The sequence below is a fragment of the Tamandua tetradactyla genome, chromosome 7 (assembly GCF_023851605.1).
Source record: "Tamandua tetradactyla isolate mTamTet1 chromosome 7, mTamTet1.pri, whole genome shotgun sequence".
In the NCBI taxonomy this organism is placed as follows: domain Eukaryota; kingdom Metazoa; phylum Chordata; class Mammalia; order Pilosa; family Myrmecophagidae; genus Tamandua; species Tamandua tetradactyla.
The window spans coordinates 62,489,884-62,506,091 of record NC_135333.1 but is presented as its reverse complement, the minus strand read 5'-3'; the positions used below and the strand labels follow the sequence as shown (position 1 = coordinate 62,506,091).

The window sequence follows — 16,208 nt, the reverse complement described above, 5'->3', positions numbered from 1 at the left end:
GTCAACTTGGCCAGGTGGTGGTGCCCATTTGTCTGGTTTGGCAAGTGCTAGCCTGTCTGTTGCTATGAGGACGTTTCATGGAATTAAATCATGATCACATTGGCTGCATCCACAGCTGATTGCATTTGTAATCAGCCAAGCGGAGTGTCTTCTGCAATGAGTGATGCTTAATCTAATCACTGGAAGGCTTTTAAGGAGAATTCAGAAGAGACAGTCTCTTTTCCTGCTTTGGCCATTGGGTCTCTCCTGTGGAGTTCATCCAGACCCTTCATCAGAGTTGTCAGCTTCACAGCCTGCCCTACGGACTTTGAACTCTATGTTTCCATGGTTATGTGAGACACTTCTATAAATTTTATATCTACAGATATTTCCTGCTGATTATGTTTCTCTAGAGAACCCTAGCTAATACACATATATTCTAGATTTTATGTCTATGAGTTTACATGATATAATTAGTTCATATTAGTGTGATCATACAATATTTGTATGATACATACAACATAATGTCCTCAAGGTTCATCCATATTGTCATGTGCTTCAGAACTTAATTCCTTCTTACTGCTGAATAATACTCCCTTATATGTTTATACCACATTTTGTTTATCCATTCATCTGTTGATTGACACTTGGTTGTTTCCATCTTTTGGCCATTGTGACTAATGCTGCTGTAAACATTACAGTGTGCAAATGTCTGTTCACATCCCTGCTTTAGGATCTTCTGGGTATATACCAAATAGCAGAATTGCCAGATTGTAGGGAAACTCTATACTTAGCTTTCTGAAGAATGACCAAACCATCTTCATGACGCCTGTACCATTTTACATTCTCACTAGCAATGAATAAGTGTTCCTATTTCTCCACATCCTCCCCAACACTTGTACTTTCCTTGTTGTTTAATAGTGGCTATTCCTGTAGGCATGAGATGATATCTCACTGTGTTTTTGCTTTGCATTTCCCTAATAGCTAGTGAAGCTTAGCATCTTTTTGTGTACTTTTTAGTCATTTGTATTTCCTTTTTGGCAAAATGTCTATTTATGCCTTTTGCCCATTTTAAAATTAGGATGTTTGTCTTTTTATTGTTGAGTTGCAGAACTTCCTTGTATATTCTAGATATCAAACGCTTATCAGATATGTGATTTCCAAATATTTTCTCCCATTGAATCAGCTGTCTTTCTACCCTTTGACAAAGTTCTTTGAAGCATAGAGGTATTGTTTTGAGGAGGTCCATTTATCTATTTTTTCCTTAGTTGCTTGGAGTTATTAGTTTCTTATTATAAGTTGTTTTGTCTTTGGTAGTGTTAGCTGTTTCAAAATTCTAAACTCATAGTGTCTGGGGTAGGAATTCTTACTCTGGAACCCAATCATAATGGTTGTCTTGTAGGAAGCTGTCCTCTGTGAATTTGGAAATATTTAGTGTATATATTTATTTTTCTGAGGATTATAGATTCTCAAAAGTGTCTATAGCCCCCCAAAAGGTTAAGAGCAACTCTGTTTACCTTGTTTCATTATGCTCCCATAGTAGGGCTCTTTGCTACATGGTCTGGTGGACACATGCTTGGGCATTAGAACTACAGTACCTATGTTTGCATACTGGCTCTATTCAAACTATTTAATAGCTGTGTGACCTTATGCAAGCCTCTTAACATTTCTGGGCCTCAGTTTCTTCATTTGTAAAATGGGGATGACAGTAGTGCTGTGTCATGGGGTTGGGGTGAGGATTGCTCAGAAAACGCCCAGCATGTAGTAAATGTTCTATAAATATTAACTTTTGTTATTATAATTATTACATAGATGAGGCATGGACGCTGCTGCTGATGAAAACCATAGTGATTTATACTGTCCTGCAGCCACTTAAGAGTGGCTTAAACAGCCATAACAGATGTTGAATAACCAGCTGCTCACTTAGGGTAAAGCTAATACAGCCTTTCCTTTCTCATCCTACTCTATGGGAGTCCAAATTCTTAAGGCTGGGTACTCTGATTCAACTGCTGAGATTGGGGTATTCAAGTTGGATTATGGTGGCAAAAGCAATTTGTGCTTTAGGTTTAACTAAAATGTATACTGTTTCCATGTTTTAGCATGGGAGGGAACTGACTCATTGGCACAAGTTTTGTACCCCCAGAAGTTTTTTTCCCTATGGAATGTACATTGTTGATGTTCATTGTTGATACCCATAAAAGATGAATGGGTATATGTGACCTTCTCATTAGCTGTCCTTAAGATTCTCTCTCCCAAGACTCCTACAAAACACTATGGCAATCTGAGAAACATTTTCTTTAAGTCTTCAACTCCACCTGTTTGACCCTTATTGCCAAAAGTGTTAGTAAAATTAGATTAGATTAGAAATTGTTACAAATGTTTTTAACTTTCTCTAGTTTTTATGATCATGTTTCCTTTAGATAATTGAATGTCAGGGACATCTGTTAACCTTGTCAGGTAAATTCTGACACCTCTCAAATGCCTGAAAATTATAATCTTATTCCATGCATTATTTTGGGAGGTCTCTACTTCTTTTCTTTATTCCTTCCCTGCATAAATAACTGCCAGTTCGTGCAGCAAATGCCCCCAGAAATCTGCTTCCTATATAATGGTTACTTTTTTTTCTGGGATCTCTCTGTAGAAGTGAACTCATTCTGGGGAACCCCTGACCCAAGATTGCCAAGTAGAAATTGTGTAAGGTGATTTTATTCGTATGCTGCCTATCATGCTTCAAATCTGACAGGTCTGTGGCTAATTTCCTGGATGTTTTCAGAAGCAGAAGATTGAAGCCTAAGGTCTAACCCCAAGTGTAGTGTTTTTTCAAAATGTGGTCCATGGGGACAGGGCCGGCTCCATAATTTGCAGGGCCAGGTGTAAAATGAAAATGAGGAGTCTCTTCTCAAGTTAACAAAAATTTCAAGACAGCATGCAAGAGGGCATGAAGCCACGGTGGAGTCCTTTTGAGTACAGGGCCCTGTGCAATTACACAGGTCACACATCCACGAAGTCGGCCCTGCGTGGAGTCCATGGAAACAGCATCTCTGCAATCGGGGAAAAATCCAATCTTTGGGGTCTACCATAGAGCTGATAAATAAAAATCTCTGGGGATGGGATCTGGGAATGAACATTCTTAAGCTCTCCAGATGTTGAGTTTGTGCAAAAAAGATTGAGAACCCCTATAAGTACTTTCTTCTCTTGCTTGGCAAGTGGAAAAAGCAATTCCATTAAAAAAAATGTTTGGCTTGTTTGCCTCGATAGCTACTTGAACAGCTGATAGTGTCTGTCTCCCACCAGTGTTTCTTTTATGCTCTCTCGCACTCTTTTTTTCTCCCCTCTCCTCCTCTTCTATTCTGTGCTTGCCTTGGGCCTGTCCGTGGCTCCTGAGCTGATAACACCCAAGACTTGTGAAATTATTAGGCAAAGAGAAAGTTCTCCAGGGGAAAGGGTATGACTGTCAATGGTCTGAGCTCCTTTCTCATCACAATTTACGTCTTTTTGCTAAAGCCCCCTTTTCCTACCCAGTTTGGTTTTACTTCTAATCTAAACCAACAGAAAAGGAAGAAAAAGAAAAAGAGCTAAAGAAAGTTATGAGACAATCCCACAGCCCCCTCCCTGTCAGTGACCATTCAGCCACATTCATTGGAATTCAATTTCAGAATCAGTTCTGTTTCCTCTGCCATAAACGCATGCCAGTTCTTAGAATTTATGTCTGCAAATTGTCACTTCACTGTGCTGTGATCCCAAGAGCTCAGAAATTCATTTTAAGTAACTTGATGAGAGAAATCTTATCAAATTATCCTTACTAAGCACCTGGTCCTAAGTTTTGAGTTTGGCTGTACATCATCAAGCTATTTTAAGGTTAATAAACCTCTTTATATTATGGATTTAAAAGTTTAGCACAACAAATAAAATGCTCTTTTTTTTTTTTTGGCTCACAGCTTTTTGTGTGTGGGTGATATGACTACTTAAGCAGTCACTGAGTGGAACAGATGCTGTCTCGAATTTTTCCTTAATAAAAAACTGACAGATTTTTAACTACCAGGTGCTTCTGAATTACTTATGAAATGATTTTTTCCTTCATTGATTTTCACCTTTATATTGTTTTTCAATATTTGCTGCTTCCTGACACACAGCTTTTTACTCTCTACTTTTAAAGTACTGAAAAATTGTGTTTCTATTTCCATTCTCACAACAAAAATTAACAACTAAATGTAAACAAGCCTTTGTAACTTAATATTATGTAACCCTGGAGTTCTTAAACATTTTTTAGCTTTCTTTTCATTTTGACAAAGGATTTGTATCCAAGACTATATAAAGAACTTTTGAAACTCAATAATAAGAAAGGAAACAATCCGACTTTTTAAAAATGGGCAAAGGATTAGAAAAGGCACCTCACAAAAGAAAATATAAGAATGGCCAATAAGCACACAGAAATGTCACCACATCATTAGTCATCAGGGAAAGGTAAACCAAAATTGCAAAGCTATACCACTCACTTACCCACTAGAACAGCTAAAAAAAAAAAGAAAGAAATTATTTTTATTTTTTTTAAATTTTATTTCGATAGCAGCAAGTATTGATGAGGAGATGGGGTGACTGGAAATCTCATGTCGGTGAGAGTTTAAAAATGATACAACTATGTCAGGAAACAATTTCGCAGCTTCTCATAAAGTTAAACAGATATTTTTCATATGACCCAGCAATTTCCCTCCTGGGTATTTGACCCCCCAAATGAAAACATATAACCTCTTAAAAACTTGTACATGAATGTTCAAGCCCCAAACTAGAAACTTCCCAAGCATTCATCAGTGAGTATATGGATAAACCAACTGTGGCACTATGGAATAACTACTTAGCCATAGAAAAAGACGAACTACTGATATATACAGCAACATAAATGAATCTCACATTCTTTTCAATGAAAGAAGCCAGAGATGAAAGAGTACAGACTGAATGATTCCACTGATTTTAAATTTCAGATGAGGCAAAACTAATCAATAGTGACAGAAAACAGATGAGTGGTTGTCTGGGCCCGGGGAGGGGATTATTGACTCCAAAGAGGTCTGAGAAAATTTTCTGGGAGTGTAGGAAACATTCTATATTTTGATGAGTTGGTGCTTATGTAGGCGTATACATTTGTCAAAACTCATCTCATCTGTACACTTGAAAATGAGTGCATTTTATCTTTTGGAAGGTAGATCTACATAAAGCTAATTTTTTTTTTGGTATGCTGTATTGGGGGTGGGGTCACATTTCATTCTTTTTCCATGTGAACATCTCATACTGCAGCACCATTTGTTGAATTTTTGCTTGATTTTTTTGTTTGTTTGTTTTGCTTTGTTATTTGGGATGTGCACGGGGGGGAAGATCGAACCTGGGTCTCCCACATGGCAGGTGAAAATTCTACCACTGAACTACCCTTGTACCCCCAAAGCTGATTTTTAAAAACTATAAAAAGCTGTTCAGAGAAGACTATGATACACATCTGTTTTACATACCATTTAGGATTAATAAATGTTAAAATTTGTGTCATTTTTGCATAATTCTTTTCCATAAAGAAATGAAATATTACAAATAAAGGTTAAGTCTCTTTAGTTCCCAGATTTATTCCCTATCTGTTCCCACTGACAGGCTCACTCATGATGTTGCATTTATCCTTCATGTACATTTAAAATGGTATCCGCAGACATCCTCACTTTATTGATTAGAAACCAAAGCTGAACAAGGTCCAAAGCATAGGCCGTCCCTAAAGGCGTCAGTTAACAACCCCGCAGGTCATGATGTTCTCAGTCTTATGTTCATTCCCCAGGGCTATGTTACCTAAACTGTGTTTGCCGAGAGCTGCTAAAGTAATTTATGTAATTATGAGAGTGTTTACACTATTCTTTACCCGCAGTTTTAAACATGACCTACAATTTGGCACAAATGGGAATTTAGTGTTATGATGTCTCCAAGTGCTTAGAACTGACTACTTATGAACTCTCAAATCCAAGATTAAAGTGGTTTTATCGATATAGCTATTTGACACAAGCGATTTGTTTAACTGCAGTTAAGCCAGAATACAGATATTTATGAATTTCCCTTTAATTCTGCCATATAGATCACGACTACTTTTAAAGCTACTAAAACTACTGAATCCTGACCTTCGAGGCCCAATTGGTTTTACTGTTTGTTTTATATATATATGCAGCAACCAGAGGGATGATTTGACATTTCCTGCCCTTTCTTTTGGTTTCTCTCTTTTATGGTCCACTTCCATATTATCCAGATTCCCTGCCTTAGCTCAAATGTTTATATTTCAAAAGCTGACATATATCAGGGGTGAAAGAAAGCATTAAGTATTTTGTAATAATTAAGTATTTTGTAATAATGAAGCTGTTAATTTCCTTTTTTAATTTTTTAAGTCACAGATACAGGTCTCTCAGCGAAGGCTACTAATTGTTTTTTCGTTATTTAAAGAATACTTTATTAGTTTCTGCAAACAAACCCACATAGATAAGACTTTACATATTTAATACAGTGCATTACCCCTGTACAAATGGGAAAAAAGAATTAAGTTTAACGTTTCTAGACCAATATGGCTGTTAATTTCTGTACAATGCCAACTCAACATGGTACAACTGGGATACTTTTTCCAAAGTTGACAGCACGGCTAAAGTTTCCAAAAATTCAAATTATATATATGTATGTATATATGTGTATGTGTATATATTTACATAAAAAGACCAATAGGAATATGTTATGTATCAATAGCAGCAACAGCTCTTCCAGGTTCTGCAGTCATCCGAACAAAGTTATAGAAACATCCAACACTCTCCATTAAAAAAAGAAGTAAAAGAAAATATCAGGGCGGGCCACGGTGGCTCAGCAGGTAAGAATGCTTGCCTGCCAAGCCCGAGGACCCAGGTTCAATTCCCGGTACCTGCCCATGTTTAAAAAAAAAAGAAAATATCAGAAAACAGCAAGTTCTATTACTAATTTTGGTTTTCACTGGCAGAACAATTTGTCCTTTTCTCTTCTTAAATACAGCAATTGTTTTTATTAGAAAAATCATAAATAATGGTCAAAACAGCATGGTACGAGCACAAATATGTAAGTATTAACCATTGGAACTGAATTGAGAGCATGGAGATTGACCAACAAATCCATGGTCAATTAATTTTTACAAGGCCCTCAAATCCATTGAATTGGAACAGAATAGTCTTTTCAATAAATAGGCTTGGGAGAACTGGATATCAACAGCCAAAAGACTGATAGAAGACCTCTACTTACACCTTTTACAAAAATTAACTCAAAATGGGGCAGTGCAACAGTGCGACAGTGCGACAGTGGCTCAGCGGCAGAATTCTCACCTGCTATGCTGGGGACCCGGGTTTGATTCCCAGTGCCTGCCCATGCCAAAAAAAAAAAAAAAAAAAAAAAAAATTAACTCAAAATGGATCACAGACCTAAATGTAAGAGCCAGTGCCATAAAATTCCTAGAACAAAATATAGGGAAACATCTTCAAGACCTAGTAATAGGAGGTAGCTTCTTGAACTTTACACCCAAAGCACAAGCTATGAAAGAAAAAAATAGGTAACTGGGAGCTCCTCAGAATCAAAAGCTTCTGTGCCTCAAAGGACTTTGTAAAAAGATGAAAAGACAGACAACTTAATGGGGGAAAATATTTGGTAACCATATATCGGATATGTGTATTTCAGTATGTTTGCTATTCTGTGTATATAAAGAAATTATACAACTTAACAACAAAAACCAAACAATTATAAAATGGGCCAAAGATATGAATAGCCATTTTTCTAAAGAGCAAATACAAATGGCTAAAAAGCACATGAAGGGATGCTTATCTTTATTAGCTATAAGAGAAATGCAAATCAAAACTACCATGAGATATCACCTCACACCTATAAGAATGGCAGCTATTAAACAAACAGGAAACTACAAATGTTGGAGAAGATGTGGAGAAACTGGAACACTTATTCACTGTTGCTGGGAATATCAGCCACAGATTGAGTTGTCACTGAAGCCTCTTTCTGGAGAGATCACAACTAGGACAAGAATGTTTACCCAGGGATACACCCTCCTTGTCAACAACAGCAGATAATTGCAGAGATGACGACATCAGACCAGCTGTGCCACAGGGCACTATTGGGTCACTTGATGACTAGTATGGGGTGCAGGTATAGAAGGGAACCTTTTCTAGGTGCTGTAGAAGATGAAAGACTCCCCTCTCCCGCGGAGAAACGTGATACCATAAAGATGGGGAAAACAGGGTTTCTAAAGATCCACAGCCGACACTGGAGAATACAGAATTTCACTGAATTCCCCTTGATTTTTTGGACACCTTATCAAGAGGCAGTATATAGAGATTAGTAACTGATGTATGGTCATTCAGGGAGGGAAGCCTGAAAAATCTACCTTGGAACATTTAATGGTGACATTTAGGTAAGGGATACGGGTGAATGTGGTCATGGAACTGGGGCTCGGGGGTTTATTCCTGTGGTCAGTGATGGCGGCAAGATCTTCATTACCTGAAAAGGTGTGAGGCTCTGGAGGAAAAGATGTGGTTTGCTTCATCATTGTGAACATCAAGAATTGGCAGTGGAATGGGATCAAGGGCACGACCCTCAAAAAGAACAAAAACACTGGTGAGAAAATGATAAGATGCTCTCTCACATGTTTCAGCACAGGATGTGCTATTCCAGATGTACCTACTAGAGGAAACACCTTTGTTTTGTCAGAGCAAAATCAGTAAGGGAAAGGGTATGGGAAAGATATCTTGGAGGAACCTCTTTTTAAATTGTCTTTCTTAAATACAGCTTTGTCGCTTTTAGCAGATCGCTTATTGTGCGAATTTTGTTCTTCTCATCCATGACCTATGAGTTGGTATACTGATTCAACTTTGCCAACCAAGGATGCCTGCATTTGTTTCTGTTGTGCTATGGAAGTGTAGGATTGTCTTTCTTGTCTATTCCAATCTCAAAAAGTTTTATGTCAATGCTAACCCATAACAAAGTCCGAAATCTGTTGTCATTAGTTGTTAAAATGTACTTTGAAAATTATTTTTTTCTTTTCTTTGTATATAGTTATATTTTAGAATTAAAAAAACATTAAAAAGTGGCAAATATTGATGGAAAAAAAGTTTTACATGAAAAAAAAATATTTTTGTCTTTACCTGGAAACAGAGAAGTCACTATTGCTTTGTCCTCCACGAATTTTGTAAATATTAAGAGTAATATTTTCAATGTAAACTACCTCTTAAAGGGAATTAATTCCTTCAGATTCAGTTCCTATTATTTTATTTATACTTATTTTACTTCTGTCATGCTTAAATGAGTGGTTCTTAGTTCTAAAAAAAACTAGTATTAGTAAAGATACTCTTTGTATCTTGTTAACTTTAATCACTTCTTAAATTTACCTTTCCAGGCTGAAGAGTCTCTATTTATTTGTTTTTCCTCGTGTATCAGACTCTAGCTTCTCTAGTATGAGGCCTGGAAAGCTTTCCAGCACCCTGTTTTCTCTTGCCATTGTCCAATAGGAAGGCCAATAAACCTAAGGCCAAGTTTTCCTTGGACATATGCTTTCCCTACAGTTTAAGGATATTCTCTAATAATGAGATGTGATAGTTAAGGCATTTTCTCCTTAAGAATGTGATCTATTCCTCTTAGAACTCAATGTGAAGAAAATTTCTACACAGACCAATTCCTTTATTTCCTATACTATCCTATAGAATAAGCATGTAACTAAAGCTTGGCTCTTGGTTTCTAAGAAGAGCTCAATTTAAACTGCACTTGTGGAAAATCACTCATTCTGGGCAAATGCTTAATTCGTTCTTATCTACCATCACATACAAACATTTCAAAAGTCGTTTTGAATGATTGGTTTTTAGAGTGCGGGGGCTCACGTTCTTTTAAAAAGTAACAGGACATACATCTTAATACTTAGTAAGATAATAAAATGTAAACTCTACTACTGGGCTGCCAAGAGTTGGCTAACACTTTCGGATTTATTTCCGAAGCCATCAAAGACGTCGCCTAGAATTATACTGACCGTTGGCAGAAACACACGCTCCAGTCTCTCAATTCTGGCTTCTTCTTAAAGTATGTAACCCGTATCCATAGTGACTGGAACAAACGTCCGCAAGCTAGGGTACCCCACCCCCCTACCCCCGCTCCCTCCTGCTCTAAAGCGCTATACCCTTTTGGTGGGAGGAAAAAAATGAGGGGATTTGTGTGAACACCCACGAAAGCGTCTTTCTGTCGATTCCTCGATGCCCATTACCGCTTTCGTTGAGTTCCCGGCTGAACCACAACTCCCAAGATGCATCCAGGACCTCGAGCGGTCAGAGGAGTAGCTTCCGGTCCAGGACAGCGCGGCTGCGCACGGACTGTGCTCTTATTGGCTCGAATCGCCTAGTGCGATGAGCGTCATGGCGACGTGCGGTCGTGGGGGCGGAGAGAACGCGACGGCGTCGGTCGCGGCGGCGCGAGCACGATCCCAGACGCGGCTTCGCGGCGGCGGTGGCGGCGGCTATACCGGGCTGAGCCCCCTCCCTCCTTTGCTTCCCCCCTCCTCCCCCTCCCCTCCGTGGCGGCTCCTGAAGAGCCCGAGTCGTGCGGCGAGGCGGCGACAAGTGCCAGGTAAGGGTGTCTGGAGTGCAAGCGCCGTTTCCCGGGCGAAGCGAGAGAGCTCGGGGTCGGAGGGGAGGCGAGGGCTGAGGGGGCGGGTGTCCCCGGCGCGTGCCCGTCTTCTCCCGCAACTTGGTTCCCTTAACCCTACCCCGCACAGCGTGCACCACCAGCTGGAGCTGCTGCCGGTACGCGGCCTGGGTCCGCCCTTCTTTTCCCGCTGTCACCCGAGCTTGGAGCCCATTGCTCGCCTTTCTCCTCCCAGCAGAGGGGCAGGGTCTCCCCGCGCCCTCGGCATCCCTCATTCCCAGGTGCATTTGCCCTTCCTAAGTGCCCCCGGAGGGTATCTGCCCTCCTTTTCTTCATTTCCATCTCTTTCATCACTTCTAGGAATTTCTTTGGTGGCGAGTTTCTAATGCGTTCTGCCCGGCAGCCCTTTACAGTGAGTAGGATAGTAAGATTTCCTTCTCCTTCTCTTAGGTGGCCCTTCAGGCAACCTACTTGGGATAGTACCTCGAGCCCTGTTTGCCCAAGCCCTGTTTGGTTTTTAGTCCATCAGTGTTTGCTTCTTTTAAACCTGCGGATGACAGGGTTATAAATAAATTTTTAGGTCTTCATCAGAGTGTTTGAATTAGATACTGATAGATACTTTTTCCTTCTCCCAGCCTTTAACCTTTGGCATTTGACAACTTCATAAGATCATCTGTTAGTTAATATTAGTATATGTGAGATCATATAATAGTGAATTTTAGTAGAAAGAGTCGAATGTTCAGCTGGAAATTGTGTGGGGTATGACTTCCATCAGGTTGTTGGTATGTTTTAAGAAGAATGGTCTTTTAAATATTTTCAGTCTGTATTTCTCAGCCTTATGTTATTATTTCCATTATACTTCTTCCAAAAACAGTATATTTCCCACCCAAGGAAAGCTCTTAACGAAGCTACAAGAAGTCTGTTATGATATTTAACTTTATCTGGTCACAAATCTCTTCCCAAGAAAATGTTAAAGTAATTTTTATTTTCTGAGGGGAGATATAGACCTTGTCAGTTTGTCAGTTCTGAAGTTTGAAGGGTGCTCTTACCAAAGGCCACCTTTATCTCTCTTTTCACCACCCTCTGATGCTTAATAATTAGAAGGCAATTCATAGATGTTTTCATCCTTTCTAACAAATTTGTTGTTAGTGGGCTGATTGGGATCTATAACTAAATCATTTCATCAGTAGTTGAGACTTTTGCATGGTGGGAGCTGCTTGGTGGCAAATTATAAAATTTGAAAATTTTTCTAATTAAATGTGAAAGGCAGGTTTCTTTTAACCTCTATTTATAATTGCATACTTGTCATTATAGGTCCCTATCTGGGCTTTGAGCTACTTAATAGCAGATTTCCTCTTATGACTGGGGCGCTAGGGAAGAGACTAGGATTTACAGAGCCTAGAAGAATGTTGTGTTTTTCTGTCTCTAGCTTATTGTACAAGCTTCTAAATGACTGGAAGTTTTCCACTATCACTTTAGTTCTTGGGCATAAATCACATTTTGTTTTTCAAAGTGAAAATAATTTTGTTTTATTATTTATTTCAGGGGGTTGGCAAACTATGTGGGCCAAGTCCTACCAGATGCCTGTTTTTGTAAATTAAGTTTTTTATTGGAATATAGTCAAATGCATTTGTTTAGGTATTATCTGTAGTTTTACAGATAAAACTCCAGATTTAAGTAGTTGTGACAGAGATTCATGGACTGCAAAGCCTGAAATATTTACTATCTGGCCCATAATAGAAAAAGCTTGCCAACCCTTGCTTTGTTTTATTAAAAATGATGCATATCCATTGTAACGTTAGACTGAGTCAGTAAAGTACAAAGGATGAAAATAAAAACTACCTAGAATCTCACACTCATAGAGATTTGTTTCTGTCATTATCCTTATAGAATCTGTTAGTGATTATTTTTATATAAATGGGTTCATATTGAATGTTCGTTGCTCTTTTTTAGAAGAGGTTACTTTCATTTGGCTTTTGAATGCATTAGTATTTTCTGCATTGAAGATCTCAATTGACAGAACTTGATGAACCACACTTTTCTGATTTGCCCTATCACTGAAGATTTAAGAAAATTTGAGGATGATAGATGCTTTATGATGATAATGATAATGGTCAATATTTATCGAGCTCTTACTATGTACTAGGTGGTTTTCCAAAACCTTGTGTGTATTAAATCATTTGAACCTTGCAGCAGCTCTGTGTAGACATCTGTTCTCATTCTTATTTTACAGATGAGGAAGCTGAGGTGTGGAGTAATTAAGTAACTGTCCAAGGTTGCCAGCTAGTAAATGGTGAGGTTGGGATTTGGATCCATGTGGTGTGATTTCAGAACCCAAGCTCTTAACTATATGCTAAAGAACTTTTACTCACAGTCCTGTTTAACTTAGAAGGTTTAGACAGTCCAGAGTTGTATAACGTAAAACTTCCTCTTATCTGCTTTTTTACAGTTTCACTCTCTGTGGAGAATTACTAATAACAGTTAGATATAGATCTTTCCACTTCTTTCTCCACGTTTATTTGTAAGCCTATTTATCTATGCAGAAGTTTTTTTATTTGTATAGATTTGTTTTAGAGCAATTTTAGGTTTACAGAAAATTGAGCAGACAGTACTGAGTTTCCATATGCCCCCCCCATTCTTGCCCCCTACAGTTTCCCTTATTGTTAACATTTTTCATTAGTGTGATGCATTTGTTATAATCGATGACCCAGCGCTGATACATTAATTAAAAGCTGGCGTTTGCATTGGGGTTCACTCTTAGTGTATACAGTTGTATTTGTTTTCACAAATGTATGATGTCATATATATGCTATTACAGTATCAAAATATTGCAGAGTTTCTGAACTTTTTAATGTAAGCAGATATTTTCGATTAACTAATTATCAGAGTAATGACAAATTTAGCATTCTTGTAGAACAAAAAACTTTTTTGGAAGTTATTCCGTTCTTCTTATTTTCAGAAGTGCAGTTCATAGCATCAGCTGCTTTTCTCTGAAGAAATACCTCTTTTTTGACTGAATGTCTGACTGAACTGCATCATAAAATTATTCTGGTTTTTCTTCCCATGGAACTGGAAAATGAATTCATTTTGATTTTCTTCCTTACAAATTCTTTTTGTTTTATCTTTCCAGTCATTGCAGTTGCTAATCTTGTCTTCTTATCAGGTGTAGGTGTTTTATGAAGGAGTTTGATGTCCTGAAGAGAAAGTTACTTGCCCTTGGATTCCTCATCACTGTCTGTTTCAATATATTTCTTTTTTTGTGCTTTCCCAGAGGATAGCACTGAACTATGGGCCATGGGGGATTTTCTGGAAGGCTTCCAAAGGTAAAACCTGACCAGTGCTGCAACTTTGGCTTTCCACTCCTCCATGGAGCTTCTGGAAATTTCTTGCTATTTTTCGTCAGAAGAGTGGTGCACAGCAACCCATTCTCCATCAGCATCCTTGTCATTGAGACTATACTTGCAGCATTCTTTTCTTTCTCAACTTCTAGAATTTCTATAATCTTTAACATCTAATTCTCCTTACCCTTGTACTCTTGCTTCTTTAGAAGTCTCTGTAAACTTACCTCAGAATTTCTTCTGTAACAGCTGAAGATTCAGTGTTCAGGAGAGCTGATTCAAAGTTCTAGTGGTCATCATCACAATCTCATCTTTGTGTGTTTTACACTGGGCCAGGTCTTAGAGAAATTCTTCATTCATGTTTAGAAGATATGGACCTATTATCTCTTTTATAGCATTGATTCCTATAGATCTTTCCACGTCTTTCTCCGTATGTATAAATATTTATTTGTAAGCCTATTTATCTATGCAGAAGTTTTTTATTTTTATAGATTTATTTTAGAGCAATTTTAGGTTTACAGATAATTGAGCAGACAGTACAGAGTTTCCATATGCCCCCCCACATTCTCGCCCCCTGCAGTTTCCCTTATTGTTCTTGTCAGCAACAGAATTATTGGACACAGTCATGAGCAGTGAGTTGATTTTTCTGGGGGTACCAAGTGATGAGATACTTTGCAATAAACGGAAAAAAAGATCTTCTCTGGTGGGGCTGCAGAAATCTTTGCACTAAGGGACAAAAGTTAACAAGAGAAAAATCTCCACTAACTTGTAGATAAGATTCAGGAGCATCATCTTCACTTGAAACCTCCTTAGAGCTCTTTAGCTGTTTAGATATTTTTGTGCAAAATCTTAGGGACCATGAGTCAAGTGAATAGCTAAAAACACTTCTTTGTTTTTCTTCTTTTGTTTCTTGAGCACTTGACAGTCTTTTCCAACTTTTCTTTGTGCTTGGAGCTGTTCTTTCCTGTAGCATTTACTATACTATTGCTTTTGGTCCTTTGTCCTTGGATTCTGAATTGCCATCCTGTTTTTCCTTTATACCTTTCCCTAGGAAGAATGTCAGAGCAGCAGCTAATATCTTGGTGACCTTAGAGAACCATGCAGTTGTGATAACATTGGCAGTTCTGCATCATCCCCAACGTTTCTTATGTAGGGTTCATCATAGCCAAAGATGTCTTGGCTGTAGTTGTATTGTCGTCTCTTTCTTTGTCTTAACATGGTGCACATGAAATTCTGCAATATCATTATGTTAACTTTATTGTTCTTGTGTTGTGCATTTACTGTCTTGATATCAGTCACTATAGGAGTATGTAAAGCCTTCTACAAAAGTTTATCATGGCAGCACAGAAGTTCAAAGAAAATCTCTAACAGACTTGTAAGATTAATAAGATTCCTATTTCTCAGCAAGACCAAAGCGTTGCAAGATTTTCATCCAAAGATCTGGTTCAAAGAGTGTAATTGTAGGAGAGCAGATCTTTGCGCTCTTGGGGAAGGTTATTTAGATCTTCTGGGTAGCATTGACCAATCTATGCTACAAAAATCACCAGCTCCTCCACTTCTTTACTAGGATTTGTCTGGTTGTAATTTGGAAACCTCCACACTGTAATTGTATGATTCTACTGTTGCATAAACTCCTCTGTGGGCCAACAGATTTCCTCTTGATTAGTTTCTATAACTGCATCAGGTTGTTGGTCATCTTGTTGTTTCTCCTGGACGTGTTGACTGCACACTGGCTCCACAAGTAGTGATTCTCAGAGAACCCACACCACTGACACCTGTCATATGGTCTTAGCTTGGAGTCGTGCTTCTGATTGTGACCAGAACAGCACATGGAATGCTCAACAAGAAAGCCATCTTGGCTTGTGGTGTGTTTTTAAAATGAATAACTGTGGCTATTTCCCATGCCAATACATCTGCATCTACTCTGTTCTTTTTTAACAGGTCTTAAGTATTTCATTGAATGGTTATGCCATTATTTTAAAATGTGCCTAAAACTGCGTATTTAAGTTGCTTAAATTTATTGTATGTTGTATATATATACATTGTATGTACAATTTTTGCCTACTAATACCTTCTTTTTTTGAACTTTTTTATTGTATATTATAATGTATATACAAAGGAAAGAAATAAAGAAGCAATAGTTTTCAAAGCACTCTTCAACAGGTTGTTACAGGACAGATCCCAGAGTTTATCATGGGCTACCATATGATCCTCTCAGATTTTTCCTTCTAGCTG

At 38.2% G+C, this 16,208-nt stretch overlaps 1 protein-coding gene, 1 long non-coding RNA gene and 1 pseudogene across 3 annotated transcripts in view; 1 reads left to right on the top strand and 2 right to left on the bottom strand.

Moving 5' to 3' along the window:
- LOC143691319 (uncharacterized) overlaps window positions 1–10,327 on the bottom strand; it is a 29,245-nt gene extending 18,918 nt beyond the window's left edge. Inside the window, exon 1 of the long non-coding RNA XR_013179464.1 lies at window positions 10,028–10,327. This is a non-coding gene — a long non-coding RNA (uncharacterized LOC143691319). The remainder of the gene's footprint in view (window positions 1–10,027) is intronic.
- ADIPOR2 (adiponectin receptor 2) overlaps window positions 8,142–16,208 on the top strand; it is a 96,101-nt gene continuing 88,034 nt past the window's right edge. The window contains exon 1 of one of the 2 annotated variants that reach the window (XM_077169606.1): window positions 8,142–8,422. The gene's annotated coding sequence lies outside the window, so the exon portion shown is untranslated. Of the gene's footprint in view, window positions 8,423–10,449; window positions 10,618–16,208 lie in introns of those variants that run through there. The other variant, XM_077169607.1, reaches the window with a different exon arrangement.
- Window positions 13,571–15,804, bottom strand: LOC143690469 (protein SDA1 homolog pseudogene; annotated as a pseudogene).